Consider the following 17030-nt stretch of genomic DNA (forward strand, 5'->3'; position numbering starts at 1 on the left):
AAATAAACTAGTTAATACACTACATGTTACAGCATAAGTGAGAGGAAGCATATTATATGTTATTCCCTCAGAAACAGAAGCAGGTAACTTAACGCAGACGTAACAGTCTTTTGCATCCATTACCTTAACATATTCACTCAATAGCTTTGTGAATGTATTACTTGAAAAATCTCCAATTGATTAAATTTAGCCTCAAAAATAAAAATAAAAATAAATTTTAAAATTCTAAATTTATATTTACACCCCCCTTTTAAAATTTCTTTTTCTTCCTCTTTTAAAACTCTAAACAAGATTTCTTCGACCTTATGTCATACATAAGTTTTCTTCAACTAAACAGTTTTTCTTCGACCTTGTGTCAACTAACAAATTTTCTTCAGCCTTTTGCCAATTTAATAATTCTGTACTTCAATCATTGTCACTAATTTCTTGGATTTCGTTTTCTTCTTCACTACTATCATATATGTCAATAACAGGTGGAATTACTAAGTAAGTCCACTCAGGAGACTTGTATTTTTGGTTTGGTCTTATTATTCTCTTCCCTTTTCTTGATATCACTTCAATTTTCCTTCCAACTCCAACTTCTTTTCCAGGACTCTTTTGACTACTGATTTCTTCAACTTGTTCTATTGGCTTTTTGATCAATCTGACTCTCAATCTTCCACCTGGCCAATAGTCTGCTTTTCTCACGTACTTCTTCTTTGGTTCAGAATTATTTGATTCTGACTTCCAAGTCCTTTTCTTTTTGTTTTCACTTTCACCTTCCACGTCACTTTCTTCAGTTTCGTAGTCTGAAATTTCAATTGACTCAGGAACTTCTCTATTCGGCAATTTCACTCCTTCAGGAACTTCACTTTGTCTTCCATCACTGGTACTCGGTAATTCGTTCTCCTCCTCTTCCTCAATTACCTCTAACTTCCCAGATTTCGGATTTCTGTTCCTTACTTCAGAGTTTGTTCTCTGCCTTTCGATACTCTCCTGGTCTTCAACTTCTTTTTGTTCTGCTTCTTTGTTTTCAATGGAGACAACCGAATCCTCAGTTATCTTTCCTTTTAACAGATTCTCTTCACCTTCAGAATCTATTTCAATTATTTCCAAGTCTTTTCTTGTCAGATTTCCATTCACTGGCACATTCACTGACACAGTTTCCAGATGTCGACTTTCTTGTCGATCTTCAGAATCTGGAATTACTTCACCTTCTGTTTTGCCTTCTGCCTCAGAATCAGAATCTTCTGTGGTATCACTTTCAACATCAGAACTCTCAGGAGTTGGTACTGGAATAGTATGACTAGGATGTATCCAACGTTTCAATCCTCTGCACTTTACAGCATTAGTAGTGATCAAGATTATCTGCCTAGGTTTCTGCCATCTAGGAGCTAGACAATTCCTTCTCCGATGTACTTTCGTTCTGACCCAATCGCCAGGTCTTAGATCATGAGTCAAAACCTTTTCATTTGATTGAGCTTCAGTTCCCACCTGATTAGACACAGAAGTTACCATATCAGATAACCTTTTACAGTAATCCAAAATTGCACTGTCATTTATGCTTAACAGTTTACCTACAGGTACAAAAGCTTGCCTCATAACTCTTCCCATTAATATTTCATGAGGACTCAAACCTGTCTTTTTATCTGGTGTACTTCTTAATGACATCAAAACAAGTGGAAGAGCATCAGTCCACTTTATACCTGTTTCAAGACACATTTTTCCAATTCTGTTTTTGATTGTTCCATTTATTTGTTCAACTACTCCTGATGCCTCTGGTCTGTATGCACAGTGTATTTTCTGCTCAATGCTCAAAGCTTCGCAAATTAACTTCATCAGTTTGTTATCAAAATGGCTTCCTCCATCACTCTCAATAGTGACTGGAAAACCGTACCTTGGGATTATTTCTCTGAGCATTAGTTTTGCCACTGTAATTGAATCACAATGTCGTGTAGGGAAAGCCTCTACCCATCTTGAGAATAAGCATACAATTACAAGTACATATTTCAAACAATTGTGTAAGGGCATTTCAATGAAATCCATTTGTAACCTGGTAAAGGGACCACCTTCTCGACCAATTATTCCTGTCCCCACCACTGATTTTCTGTTTGGATTCATTTGTTGGCATGACAAACACCTTTGACAAAAAGATTCAGCAATAGTTCTAAACTTGGTATTGAACCATGTTTCTCTGAAAAGTCTGACCATAGAATCTCTTCCTAGATGTGCTGGACCATGATATAATCTGGCCATATCAGCAATCAAACAATTTGGTAAGACTACTCTGCCATCTTTGTAAACCCACACTCCATCTTCTTCACGTGGTCTACAATCTGATCTTAACCACAAGTCTTTTTCTTCATCTTCTGCTTCATCTTGTAAATCTCTAATCTCATGCCATGTTTCTACAACAGTTGTTAGCATTAATGAATTTGAATCAGTTTCTTTACTCCTCTCCCGATTGTATGAATAATTTTTCCTTGCGCAGTATTTTGCTGTTTCATCTGCGAAGGCATTTCCCTTGGAAATATAATCAGTTCCTCTAGTGTGCGCTGCACATTTAACAATGGCGATTTCTTTTGGCAATTGTATTGCTTCAATTAATCTCCTAATGAAAACTGCATTTTTAATTGGTGATCCTGTTGATGTCATGTATCCTCTCTGTGACCAGAGTTGTCCATAATCATGCACAACTCCGTACCCATACTGACTATCAGTAATGATGGTAACTCTTATATCCTTTGATATTTCACATGCACGAATTAAAGCAATCAATTCAGCCACTTGTGCTGAACGAACTCCTTCAAGACATGATGCTTCTTCAACATCTACGACTGTACAAACTGAGTATGAAGCTTTCAAGACACCTCCTTCGGATCTTAAACATGAGCCATCTACAAAGTAGACAAAATCCGATTCAGACAAAGGTCTGTCTTTGATGTCTTTTCTTGGTTTAGTGCAGAATTCCATGACATCTAAACATTCATGTTCTGTTTCAATGTCATCAACAATTTCAGAATCAGGCAGTAATGTAGAAGGATTCAGATTTAAACATCTTGAAATCGAAACATTATCTGCTCCCAGTATGATTTTCTCATACTTTGTCAATCTGCTACTTGTTAGATGTTGAGTCTTACCTCTTGTCAGTAATATTTCAACTGAATGAGGCACAAAAACTTTCACTGGAAATCCCATAATGATCCCCTCACTTTGTTCAAGGCTGATACTTGTAGCTGCAACTGCTTTCAAACAACCTGGTAATGCTTTTGCAATTGGATCAAGAACTGCAGAGAAGTATGCAATAGGTTTCTTTAAATTTCCATGTCTCTGAATTAACACAGATAATGCACACCCTTCTCTCTCACTGCAATACAGTTCAAAATCTTTCTCATAATTTGGCATACCTAAAGCAGGAGCTTGGCATAAGCTCTTTTTCAGGTTCTCAAAAGATTCCATCTCAGCATCATTGAGAATAATTGGATCTTTTACATCTGACTTTGTCAGTCTTTGTAGTGGTTTTGCAATTACTGAAAATCCACTTATCCATTGTCGACAGTAACCAACCATTCCCAAGAACATTCTTACCTGTCTTTGTGTTCTTGGTGGTAACATTGCTTGAATCATTTTTATTCTCTCTATTGTTACTTGTCTTTTTCCCTTTGCAATTCTGTGACCAAGATATTTTACTTCTTGTTTGCAAAACTGTAGTTTTGCTGGGGACACTTTATGTCCTTCTTCTGCAAGTCGATTTAACAGAATTATTGTGTCTGTTACACAATTTTCTCTTGTCTTTGCAGCTATTAACAAATCATCAATATACTGCACTAGCGTAGACCTACCAGGTAAGTCTAGGTCTTCTAATGATCTTTTTAACAGTTCGTTAAAGATTGAAGGACTTTCTGTATAGCCCTGAGGGATTCTTGACCATCCGAGGGTCTTACCTTGGAATCTGAAAGCAAATATTTCATAACTGTCTGGATGTAAGGGAACAGTAAGGAATGCATTGCAAAGGTCGATGACTGTATACCATTCAGCATCATGTGGAATCTGAAATAGAATTACTGCTGGATTTGGAACCACAGGACAACATGGAACAACAATTTGATTAACCTTTCTCAAATCTTGTACGATTCTAAATGTTCCGTTAGACTTTTTAACTCCCATAATTGGTGAATTACAAGAGCTACTCTCCATTTCTTTTAATACACCTTGCTTAATTAACTTTTCAATTATAGGTGTAATACCTTCAATTGTTTCTGTTTTCATCTTATATTGTGGAGTGTTTGGAAATTCTATTCCCTGTTTCAATGTAATTTTTACTGGATCTACGTTTTTCATCAGACCCATTTCATTTCCATTAAAATCCCATATTTCAGATTTCACTGTTTCTTTGAGTTCTTCAGGTAGATCTTTTTCTTCAAATGCAGGAAACAATTTTGTTTCTTCTGCTTCTATCATCATCATTGTCATTCTGTATAAACCATCTTCCTCCATTGTTTGTAACTCAACTCCATCAGGAGAACAATATATTCTACAATTCATTTTACATAGGATGTCTCTGCCTAATAGATTTACTGGACTACTATTACAAACCACAAATCTGTGTTTGTCTCTGTAATTTCCAATTTCAACTGGTACTGGATCAGTTAAGTCAGTTTTAATTTGTTGATTACTTACTCCGACAACTTGGATGGTATCCCCAGAGAGAGGTAGGTTTTCAATTTCCACTGATCTAACAGTAGAACGGGTAGCACCAGTGTCCACTAGAAAAGTGATGTCTACATCATTAACTTTCCCGTTTACATAAGGACCAGACTGGTCAACCTCAAGAGTGGCTCCAACAACACACTCTTCCTCCTCTCTCGGGCACCGTCAGCAATAATCATCAGAATCACTGTCTTGACTTTCTGTTAATAAGAATTGTTGTGAAGCATTTTGCATTTGAACCTTTTGCTGCTTTTGCTGTTTTTGTGGTTTTATTACCTGTTCACTTCCCTGAAATCCCACATTTGGATTATATTTTTGAACTCCCCCACAATTCGGAAAAGGTGGTTGTGGCAATTGGTCTTGACGATTATTCACCTGTTGTTGTTGCTGTTGCTGTAACTGTCGCTGAATATTAAATTCGTTTAACCCCTGTTGCATCTGTAGCTGTCGCTGCAGGTCAACACCATTCTGCATCTGTGGATTCAATAAGGGATTCTTTAAGTTTTTAGGAGGATGAGGACACTCGTCTCTCCAATGTCCAATTTCGCCACAATTAAAACAAGGTAATCTTTGCTTTAACTCCTCAATCTTTGGGCTAAATTTCTTTGGGAAATTATTATTTTTAAACTTTCCTTGTATCTGGTTTGTATTTCCAGTTTGAACAAAATTAGTGTTCTTATTACCCATGCTGGCAATCTGTTGCTCAGCCACCTTTACCTGAGCCCACATGGCTTTCTCCTTCAGCTTCTTCTGTTTTACTTCTATTTCATCGCTGCAATACTTTGCTTTTCTTAGAATATCATCTACAGATAGTGATTGCCATCCGACAATACTATTTCTGATCATTTCTCCAATTTCAGGTTTTAGTCCATAAACAAATCTATAGACAAAATGGCTCATGTCTTTTTCATCTAATTTTTCATAACCACTGTATTGTTTAAAGATTAACAGTAGTCTTTCATAAAAAGAATGAACTGATTCTTTTGTTTCCTGTTCTGTTCTTTCTATTTTAACCCAATCAACTTCTTTGGGTGGAATTTTGTTTTTCATCCAAACAATTACTTTTTCATAAAAATCCATTACAAGTGGATTTGGAGCACCTGTTTCTTTGATTCGCTCAGGTTCTGCTTTTGGCCAACTAATCGATATTTTGCATTCTGTCCAAAGATCAGATGGAACAACAATGTCAAAAAATCCATCTAAATCAATCCACAGAACTTTTGACACTTTGATGAATCTATCAACTTGCCTGTACCACTCAACTGGTTTTTCCCTCAATTTTGGAAAGTCATTTGTGAATAACAGAATGTCCTGTCTCGACCAAGGGATATGAACATATCCTCCACCTGCAATTTCTCTCATTGGAAATTGTTTTGACAATTTATCCAATCTTTCATCTTCCTTCTTTTTCGTCCATTTTACTCTCCATTTATTCAGTTCTCCTAGCTTTTTGATATAGACAATCAAATCTTTAATATGAACTATTCTTCCCATTGAGTTCAAACTCTCAATGTCACTTTCTGAAAAGTCTAATCTGTAATGCTTTGCAAAATTCTTTTGTTTACTCACATCGATTTCAAGTTCTGCTGCTAGATCCTCTAGTTGATCATATTTATTTTTCGTTTTCCACTGAATGCTTTTGCAAATGAACAGTAGTTCATCATCCCGATAGTAATTTAAACTATCTGGACCAATTGTTCCAATTATTAATTCTTCGATATTCGCTTTTAATTTGGCCACATCAAGTTTTGGTGTGGTTACTCTGACTTCAGGACTCCCTATATCTGATATAGCACCCATTGGTGTTTTTGGAGATAAATCCTCATTAAAGGTTAAATCAGGCATTCTCGATTTAGAAGTGTTTATTTCAGATAAATCTGAATAAAATTTTTCAGCAGCCTTTTGAATTTCTGTATTTAAAGGAATAGTTAATCCAGTTTTGTTTGTTTCTTTATGGTCAAATACAGGCTGAACAGGACCAATTGTTACTGGAACTGTCACGGCTTCCATGCCTTTTGTCATTCTTTTTATTAATTCTTCCTTTGATCTTATATATTCATTATAATCAACATCTTCAACATTTCTTCCCTCTCTTGTATAATCTTTTGGAGGTTCTCTTGCTCTTGGAGCCATTGTAAAATGTCTACCTTCATTTCGAGCATTCTCGAATTCTGGTCTTCTAGGAGTTTCAATGATTTCACAATTATTTGGATAAAGTTTAGGAGCTTCACTAATTGGAGGTGCACTCGGTGAAGTTTCAGTAGAAACCACCGGAGTAGACCATGATCTAGGAGGTCTCAAAGGCTGATTAGGCTGATTCTTTCTAGCAGTTGTATATATTTCTTCCATAACTGCATCCTCAGATTCACTTTCCATAGATTTCCCTGTAGGAGAACCCATTACCATTTCATGAATCAAATACAATCCTTCACTCATGTTTCCCTGTCTCCACATTCGCAATCTATCTTCATGAGTTTCTCTTTTCCAAGATGGATTTTTAGAGGGTCTTTTAATTCCACTAGCTTCTCTTTGTAACTGATACATCTCGTCTTCCCACTCAACTAAAGCTTCAAATTGAGTTGGTCTCGGTTTTGGAACAAGAGCATTCATTTTCTCTCGTAAGTTTCTTAAGACTCTTACATTAAATGAACCATCATCAGGCCAAGTTAAAACACCGTCATTTTTAGTATAACGTTTCCAATTATCGAACCATAAGACAGTATGATATCCATATTCACCTTCCATATACGCTGCAGGTGTTTTATACTTATGAAGTAGTTTACCACCTCGCGTTTCGATTTTCTTGTCAGGTGAAAATAAATTCTTGAACTTCTGAAATAATGTTGACTTTTTCTCAACATGTTTAAAATGATAACTCATTTTTAAGAGTTAAATCTAATTCACAAAATCGTTCGTAAAATATTTCCGGGATGTTCCGTACAACAACCAATCCGTGCGCGAAACACACCAACAAGCCAATGACAGTTGAGCTACGTCACTTTTCTGCTCAACCAATAAATTTGGAGTTTTTCCGAAGGACCAATCAGCTCACAGGCCGTCAGAGACTCAAGAGCCAATCAGAATATAGCTTGTGACGTAGGTCACCCAATCCCAGCGCGGCTCTGTGACGTACACAGCAGCTGCGGTTTTTCGTTTCTCACTCCTGGCGCTTACCCCTCCTTCACAAAATCTTTTCACAGCGCCATTTTAAGAACACTTTTCAGTGTAAATTAATTCTTAACAATGACTATAAAGACAACATCTGTTCGTTTCACTATTTAGGATAGTTTACATACATTCAAGTATCCACACTTCGGAATAGACGGCGCTATTCACACTAAGGATAATATTCAATTGTCAGTAGAGTAACCTTACCCCACCCTTCTAACACGTATAATTATGAACTCGCTTTGCTCTGAACCCACCGCGAAGTGAAAGTTCTAAGAGTTCCACTTGAACATAAAATACAATTCAAACTCGCACTTTCACACTGAAATTTCCCTAATTTCAAACACGCATGAAATCCGTACAGGACTCTCACCTGTTTATAGAAATCATGCACCGTTAGCAAAACAACGACGTTATCCGTACAGGGCTCTCACCTGTTTATAGAAATGAAACATGTACCCGTACAGGACTCTAACCTGTTTATAGATAATCATGTACCGACGTTAATTTACCCTTCACTCAAGCTCGGATATAACTAATACTTTTATCACAGTGAGTTTTATGGAAGGCGCTTTGTCCCTATTCTCATGCTGCTTTAATTTCTTAGAAAACCCTCACTTTACAAGATTCAGACCTAGCCCTAAAACTGTGCTGCTCGGCGACAACACTATGGTACACGGCGATACCTCTTGTGATACTCGGCGATATCACTACAAACAGAACAGATGGCTTGCGTGACTAATTTCTCGCCACACAATCTATACCGGTATAGCTTACAGATAGCACGAAAAACGAACTTAACATGTGTTAAAACATCGATCCTATTTCCATACCATAACACTTTAGTAACCCTTAGCAACCAACATATTACCTTGGTTACCCTTAGCAACCATCAATTTCTGCTACCAGAGAATTGATCCAGCGGCCTATAGAAAATATATCATAAACTACACTACCCAACTTCATAACCTATAAACAAAATTCTATACTAAATATGGACCCATTTATAAACCTGACATATTTTGGGCCTACTGAATCAGGTGGTCAAATTAAATCTATATATACATTATCTACAAGCTATATATATTTTTATACTTCTGCGGAAAGAATATTGTCATTAGAATAAAACTATACCATTTAAATGACCACCATTGGCGACGTGATCTAGCTAATAGTAACCTACACTTCTGAATAACCAAGACCAGCTTGTTTGTCAAAAGTAAGATTTTATTTACTAAATTATGGTATATAAGTTAATAGTTTTATAAATGAATTTTATTTGCAATAAAGCAAGCATGATTGTAAAGAAATATGAGAAAAATACAATTTAAGCAAGTAAATCAAATTTAAAGTGAATATTTAAAATTTAGCATTTCTAAAATCTAATTCCCTAACTGAGCTAAATAGATAGAAATTAAAGTAAAGTTCTTTGAGGATTCTTACGTGCTCCACGCAAAGTCCAACAGCACATCACCCTCATCGGAAAGTCAGAAAGCAGCAGCCAGCCCATCCCTAAGGGCATGACTTTTTATACCTTTCTATGCTAACTAAACTACGCAAAGGAAAGTTTTCAGAAATCTTCGACGTCCCATTGGCTGAGAGTGACAAGTGACATGTCACCCAGTTTTCAAAAAGTTCCACTAAATCATATTTCATAGAGACCATTGTCCCTTCCACGTGAAGCCAGAAGCTTCCTCATATTGCAACAAATGTATAAAGTCATTCTCGCAGCGTCCATTGACTTTCATTATACTTCCGCGGATGCCAAGTTAAGGACTGACAAAATGTTCTTTTTCGACCTTGGCCATGTCCGACAGAATGATGACAGCACATTAGTTTTTTGCTTTGTGAACGCAGCTTTTGACGAATAATTTATTTCAGAATGGGCGTCTCGTGACTTTCTGCAGAATTACATGTCAGCTCTTTTCTGCGGCTCAAGTGACTAGGCCCAAAAGCAGGCAACTTATGATTTCTAATATAAAACAAACACAAGAAAAGTATTAATGTAAGAAAAAATGTAGATTCTGTATCCACCCCAAGTTTTACTAATTAATTAACCCACCCGATTAATCAAAATGTTACCTAGCCATTGCAAACAAATAAAGCAGCGTTTATATCTACCAGTCTCCGTTATTCCATGAGACCCATATGCACCTAGAATAGTAGAAATGACATCACACAGACAAGGAAAAGCAAAACAAGCACATGCTTCTTTTAAGTTTGCAGCAGTTAGTAATGACAAAAACGAAAACAATAAATTATTTTATTATTTTGCACGAACAAAAAGATGCAACAATTATGCACGTTTATGAGCACACATGTTAGTCCCCCCATGTGTAAAGTTTAATCTAAGTTGTATTAGCACGACATATCACAAATCATTAATATTATTATTCATGTTATGGAAATGTGACTTTGCGAGTTTAAACAAAATTTTGTTTTCTATCTCGCTCCATCAAGGGCAGTCGATTATGGCTTAAATAAGGAACATGAATTTCATCACTTTCTATAAAATAAGCATAATGCTGCCTTTATGTTTTTTTTTATATAATGATTATTTTTCTAACTAGATCCTTCCTAACCAACGATTTTATAGATTGTTTTTGACATTAGGGTAAACACTGTTTGGTCTTTACCTTTGCTGTTGTGTTTTAGTAGGTTCCTCTATCAGTTGATTGGTGTTGCTGCTGAAGATACAATGGAGGTTCTTTTCACTATTTTCCTTATTGCTTATTTGCATTTAGTTTGCATATTTTGACTGGGTGTCAAGATTTATGCTCATTGAATTAGGGATACGCAACACTTCATGATGGTCGCGGACATAAATATTTTGCGAGATCTTATGGACCTACTGGTTTTTGGCATTAGTATAAACATATACGTTATTTTTCTTTCCACGTAGTTTACGGTTGCAGGTGTTCGTGAATATTTGTTGGGATATTCTTGATTGCTTTGAGGATACTGTATTTTTAGTTAAAAGGATGTGAGATTAATTGTTTCCTTCGATTACAACAATGAACATCGTTCCAATATGGCAGCTGAAGCATGTATCACACTGTTCTAAAAGGGCAGCCAAAGTGAGTAATATGCTTCAGTGGTTCAATCCATTTTGCCTCTCTTGATAACTAGGATTTAAATAATAATAAACCCCTTTTATTCTTTCTTGAAGGCTTGTTTACCTTAAGTTTTTCGTTTCTTGTTTTCACAAGACCCTCATACGCCTGTATATATATTGGCATTTCGTTTGTAAGATGGTCAATAGATTAAATGATCATCATTTAGTTCTGCTACCATAGAGACCTTTAATTCTTTTTTGTTTTGGAGCAGATTTTGCTTTAATTCGTTGGTGCAGCAGTTTTTTAAAATTGATTCTGATATGGTCCCAGCTCACCACATACTACACTGTAAGAAGGCCAATGTGTATACAGATTAGTTAATTCGTTTTTTTTCATGTGACTACTAACTTCCGGGTGACCCCCTATTTAAAGATTGTACCTTTAACATGGCACTTTCATGCACCCGCCGAGCACAAGAACGCATGACTCCTATTTTAAATCAGAGGTGAGCGACTGGATTGCTATTCGTTCAGTTTATGGTACTGCAGCGGCCAGACTCTAATGAATCCTTGGCATCTGATACCTTCATTTTTTGTAACTGTGAGCTAAGGGGTAGTGTCCAGGAAGTACGCTAAGCTAGAACGTTTTTGCAAATTTGTCTTGTTTTGCTCGAATGATTCACTCTTGGTGCATGATTGGATTTGATTACACAGCGTTGGCCTGCTTATGGTTATTAATATGTCATGGACTTGCTTTGAATGGCAAACACTTAGAATGGTATGGAATAGAAATGGATTTCTGATTCTTAATATTTGTTGTAACTGTGAAATATTCGTTTACAGTAGTTAATTGGCTGTCAATTTGTTCAGTATTGGCTACCACACACTTTGGTGACCATAAATTTGACTCAAGATAGTAAGCTGAAAAACGGTATACTTAACCACATACAGCTTTTACACCTATGTAGTGTATTGTCTGATTGATACCACACTGTGTCTCTGTACGTACTGGATTACAGGTTGTTTGTAGAAGTATGTGATATACTATGTCATGAGTTTTTCTAATTATGCAACCGCTCAATACCCAATTTAGGGGTGATAATTAGCATAATGGCTGTCAGTTTTATTGTATTGGAACCAAATGCTTTGTTGACCGTATGTGTATCTTGGCTGCAAAACTCTACACAAAACTACGTGCTACTTTGTGGACCCACATGAGTTATTGACTCAGAGAGGAAAGGATTTTTGTCTCCTGATTGTTTTTTTTATAGAACTAACTTTCTCTGCAATCGTCTGTTTTTGTGTACTTTTCATTACTGACTGTGAGTTACCAGAAATGCGCTTTATGCACTCATGAAGTACAGTTGTATCACTCAGATAGGTCTTGATCAATTGATAGTACAGGCATGCCATACTGTACTTATGCTACTACCAATAGTGGTGTACATATATACTCAATTTAATTTACTAAAGAAATCCTTTTTTGAAGGGACTCTTGCTGGGACTATATGATTGAAGAAGTCATATGGACCACAAATTGGAATATGTTACAGTATTTTCTTATGGTACCTAGTAGATTTAATTGAGCCCCATCTCTAAACTCTCGCCCTCTCGGGTAGTCACTAATTATTCCTTGTTTGAGCTCTTGTTATACATCCCTCTATTCTTTAAGGATTTGGGAATTGATGTTAAAGAACAAGCAGGTCTTGTCAATCTAATAATGTATACATATAATGTAAATTCTGATTTAATATCTAATATATTTCTTCTAATGTGTTGCTCATGATTATCACAGACCATTGTATTTCAATGTTAATTTAAAAACTCTGGTTTGGAATTTATTTGCTAAAAAATTATCTGTTGTGTGTTTTTTCTCTGTTTGCGATTTTAAATTGCTTAAGTCTTTTCCCAGATTGATTTGAACTGTACTGTAGGTATTTCATTGTGTCTTTTTTTTATGTTTTTGTTCCTTGTCTTTTGTAATTTGCATATTGTGCTTAATATATAGCTGCAATTGTGTGTGTAATGTATGTTGCTTATGTTGGTATTTATATGTTTAACAGGCCTCATTGAAGTCCCAATATGTAGGGGACGAAACGCGTTGACTGTGTCCACTTTGTGCTTTTCAAGACAAAAATAAAGTATGAACTTTTAAACATATCCATATTTTTGGCCATGGTATCTTGACCAACAAATTGGATTTCTGTGCATTGTGGATTGTATATTTCGTCAATAATGAACCTAATCAGTTGATTGATGTCTTTATACAAGTTGGACTGATCTGATTTATTAGGACTCCTGTGTTACGAATTTCTTTTTCGTGTATCTTTATATTTTGTTATGGTGATATATATATTGCTTTTTTTTAGACTACATTATACAGAGTGCTTCTCCTTTGTTATGTTGTATAAGTCCTCAAATTTCGGTGTTGTTTTGACGGTAGCCCTGGGAGTGGAGCACCTGTACTTTAGGAATTATTTAGTGGGTGGTGAATTATGTCAAATCCGTTCTTTAGCCAAGATTTCGATAATAATTTTCTGTATTGATAACAATAGCCATTAATCCACATTTGCGAATAGGTCATTATTGGATGCAAGCATACACTGTCTGTATTTTAAAACGTTATCTTTGTTGGTGTGTATTTATGTGGTTTGGCTGCTGGTGAAAACACTGCCTGTATTTGTACTGTATGTAGTCTGTCTATGTGCATATGTGGTGATCGCTTGCAAATGTAAATAGATTGTTTATACAGATAGGTTAGGCTTGCTATCTATAGTTTTCTTGAGTTTTATATCCATGCACAATTTAGGTGGTTTATTGCATGTTTTCTTTTCTTGGGAGCAAAGGACATTTATTGGTATGGGTGTGGTATCATGACTTGTGTAAAGATATTTCATTCTCAATATTGGGAAAAACCTTTCTATGACATCAGTGTTGCTGTCTGGGGTCTGGACATGTAAGATTGGGGTAACCTTTGTGCACTTTGGTCCTCTAAGCACCATGTAATTAAGCAGTACCAATGGAGTATGTACCTTGTCTAATATTGCTGTCCATGGGATGTGATTGTGAAGTCCGTATGACATTTTGACTTCTCCTTCCTGTCCCTTTAAAGCAGATTCTTGTAATCTATTTGGAGGGGGCAGAACAGACAAATGAATTGAAGAACCTTGCTTTGTTTGGTAGTTGGTAGACCATGTAAAATTTCACATATTTGGGTTAATTTTACCCACCTTAAATGTATATTGGACTTTAGCCAAATTTTAAGGACTTTGTGCTGAAACATTTGTTGTTTTGCCTAGATTTTCCAAAGATCTCATGGGGAGTGTAAACCCCAATTACCATCTGAGGAGTGTAAAGCTTGCATCCCTATCACACAATAAAATTATTGGAATCTTGTAACAGAGCCTCTTTAGAACCCTTGGATTTTCAGTCCATTTATGTGAAAAGTGTGCTGTCAAATTCACCATTTCACCCAGTTTTCTTTCAAAAGTATCTCAGTGGGCGAACCCACAAAATGTCTGTAAAATGTTAATCTGTCTTGCTCTGCTCACGCACACTTTCTATTCAATACAGGCATTAATTATCCACCACTTTAAAAGCCCACCAGTCATTTTGTTATGGTGATATAAATATTGCTTTTTTTTTAGACTACATTATACAGAGTGCTTCTCCTTTGTTATGTTGTAATAGTGCTCAAATTTCGGTGTTGTTTTGACTGTAGCCCTGGGAGTGGAGCACCTGTACTTTAGGAATTATTTAGTGGGTGGTGAATTATGTCAAATCCGTTCTTTAGCCAAGATTTCGATAATAATTTTCTGTATTGATAACAATAGCCATTAATCCACATTTGCGAATAGGTCGTTATTGGATGCAAGCATACACTGTCTGTATTTTAAAACGTTATCTTTGTTGGTGTGTATTTATGTGGTTTGGCTTCTGGTGAAAACACTGCCTGTATTTGTACTGTATGTAGTCTGTCTATGTGCATATGTGGTGATCGCTTGCAAATGTAAATAGATTGTTTATACAGATAGGTTAGGCTTGCTATCTATAGTTTTCTTGAGTTTTATATCCATGCACAATTTAGGTGGTTTATTGCATATTTTCTTTTCTTGGGAGCAAAGGACATTTATTGGTATGGGTGTGGTATCATGACTTGTGTAAAGATATTTCATTCTCAATATTGGGAAAAACCTTTCTATGACATCAGTGTTGCTGTCTGGGGTCTGGACATGTAAGATTGGGGTAACCTTTATGCACTTTGGTCCTCTAAGCACCATGTAATTAAGCAGTACCAATGGAGTATGTACCTTGTCTAATATTGCTGTCTATGGGATGTGATTGTGAAGTCCGTATGACATTTTGACATCTCCTTCCTGTCCCTTTAAAGCAGATTCTTGTAATCTATTTGGAGGGGGCAGAACAGACAAATGAATTGAAGAACCTTGCTATGTTTGGTAGTTGGTAGACCATGTGAAATTTCACATATTTGGGTTAATTTTACCCACCTTAAATGTATATTGGACTTTAGCCAAATTTTAAGGACGTTGTGCTGAAACATTTGTTGTTTTGCCTAGATTTTCCAAAGATCTCATGGGGAGTGTAAACCCCAATTACCATCTGAGGAGTGTAAAGCTTGAATCCCTAACACACAATAAAATGTTGGGAATCTTGTAACAGGGCCTCTTTAGAACCTCTGGATTTTCAGTCCATTTATGTGAAAAGTGTGCTGTCAAATTCACCATTTCACCCAGTTTTCTTTCAAAAGTATCTCAGGGGGAGAACCCACAAAATGTCTGTAAAATGTTAATCTGTCTTGCTCTGCTCACGCACACTTTCTATTCAATGCAGGCATTAATTCCACCACTTTAAAAGCCCACCAGTCAACACAGCTCACAAGTGGTTCTGGTTCTGGTACTAATAATCAGGACGGTGCGCATGATTTAGTGGGTAGCACCAGTGGTTGAAGAGAGTCACCTCAGCAGTGGCAGTGACTGGCACCACACTAATAGAAGATTTGCAGACTGGCACTTAATTAGTTTGACAAATAAAGCACTGCTGCCAACACTTTTTAGACGGGCTGCCATACATTTATCAGATAGTGGCAACCCTTCTCAGTTAGGCTTCTGTTTCATTGTGTACATCTACAGCTCCTCTGTGTGGGGCTGATATGCATTCACTGGAACAGTGCCAGAATTTCCCAGCTGGCTGCTATATTTTGTAAACCCTTCCTTCTGCTTTCCAAGTTAAAGACAGGGAATCCTTAATAGCTTTGTTTGCCAACTGCAGTTCTGCATTCTGTTTCTATAGTTATCTCTACTGGGGGCTTCCAGCTGAGACCAGGGCCAGACTGGCTGTAGCGGGCATTGGATGTTTCGATGAAAGGCTGGGAGGTTGGGGGCCGGTTTTGATACCTGTGGCCAGTTTTGTAAAGGTGCTGCAATATCAGACCTCAATAACAAAAGCAGCAGTGCTTCACACTTTCACCCCCCCCCATTTTCTCCCCCCCCCCATCTGGTTGGCTGGTCTGACAAATTTTCCAGGGATGCTTTGGATTCCCAGTCCGGCCCTGGCTGAGACCCAAGTCAGTAGGATGTCATATTCATTGTCAACAGCCCCTTTAATTTTGGTAGTTGTAATTTTGTTGTTCCCATTATAAGAATGATCCAACAGGACACTGCATTTGGAGTGCTGTAAACAAAAATATCTTTACTGCCTGAAGTTAGGCCTCCTGCGATTGGACCAATATGGCAGTGTTGGGTGGATGTTAATGAAACAGAGAGGCCACATTATTCCCTAGAAAACAGCAAGAATCATGAAGTGAGTTCAGCTACAGCAGATACTGGGCCTGATTTATATATGAATTCATATATTTGCAGAGAGGACACTCCGTCGCGACAGATTTCCCTCCCCACCAATATAGTGGTGCGCCCACCAAATGTATTTGCGGGCAGACCTTGCTTTTGGCCACTGCTGAGACTACTCTGTCTATTTAGATGGGGGGACATATGTAGTGGTTTTTTACTGTTACTTGCTGCCAGGTAAAAACTGATGGTACAGAACAGTAAAACAATTATAATGCTCGCCCCATGGGGAAACCCTCCCATAATGAGGGGAG

The sequence above is a fragment of the Lissotriton helveticus genome, chromosome 10 (genome assembly GCF_964261635.1).
Source record: "Lissotriton helveticus chromosome 10, aLisHel1.1, whole genome shotgun sequence".
In the NCBI taxonomy this organism is placed as follows: Eukaryota; Metazoa; Chordata; class Amphibia; order Caudata; family Salamandridae; genus Lissotriton; species Lissotriton helveticus.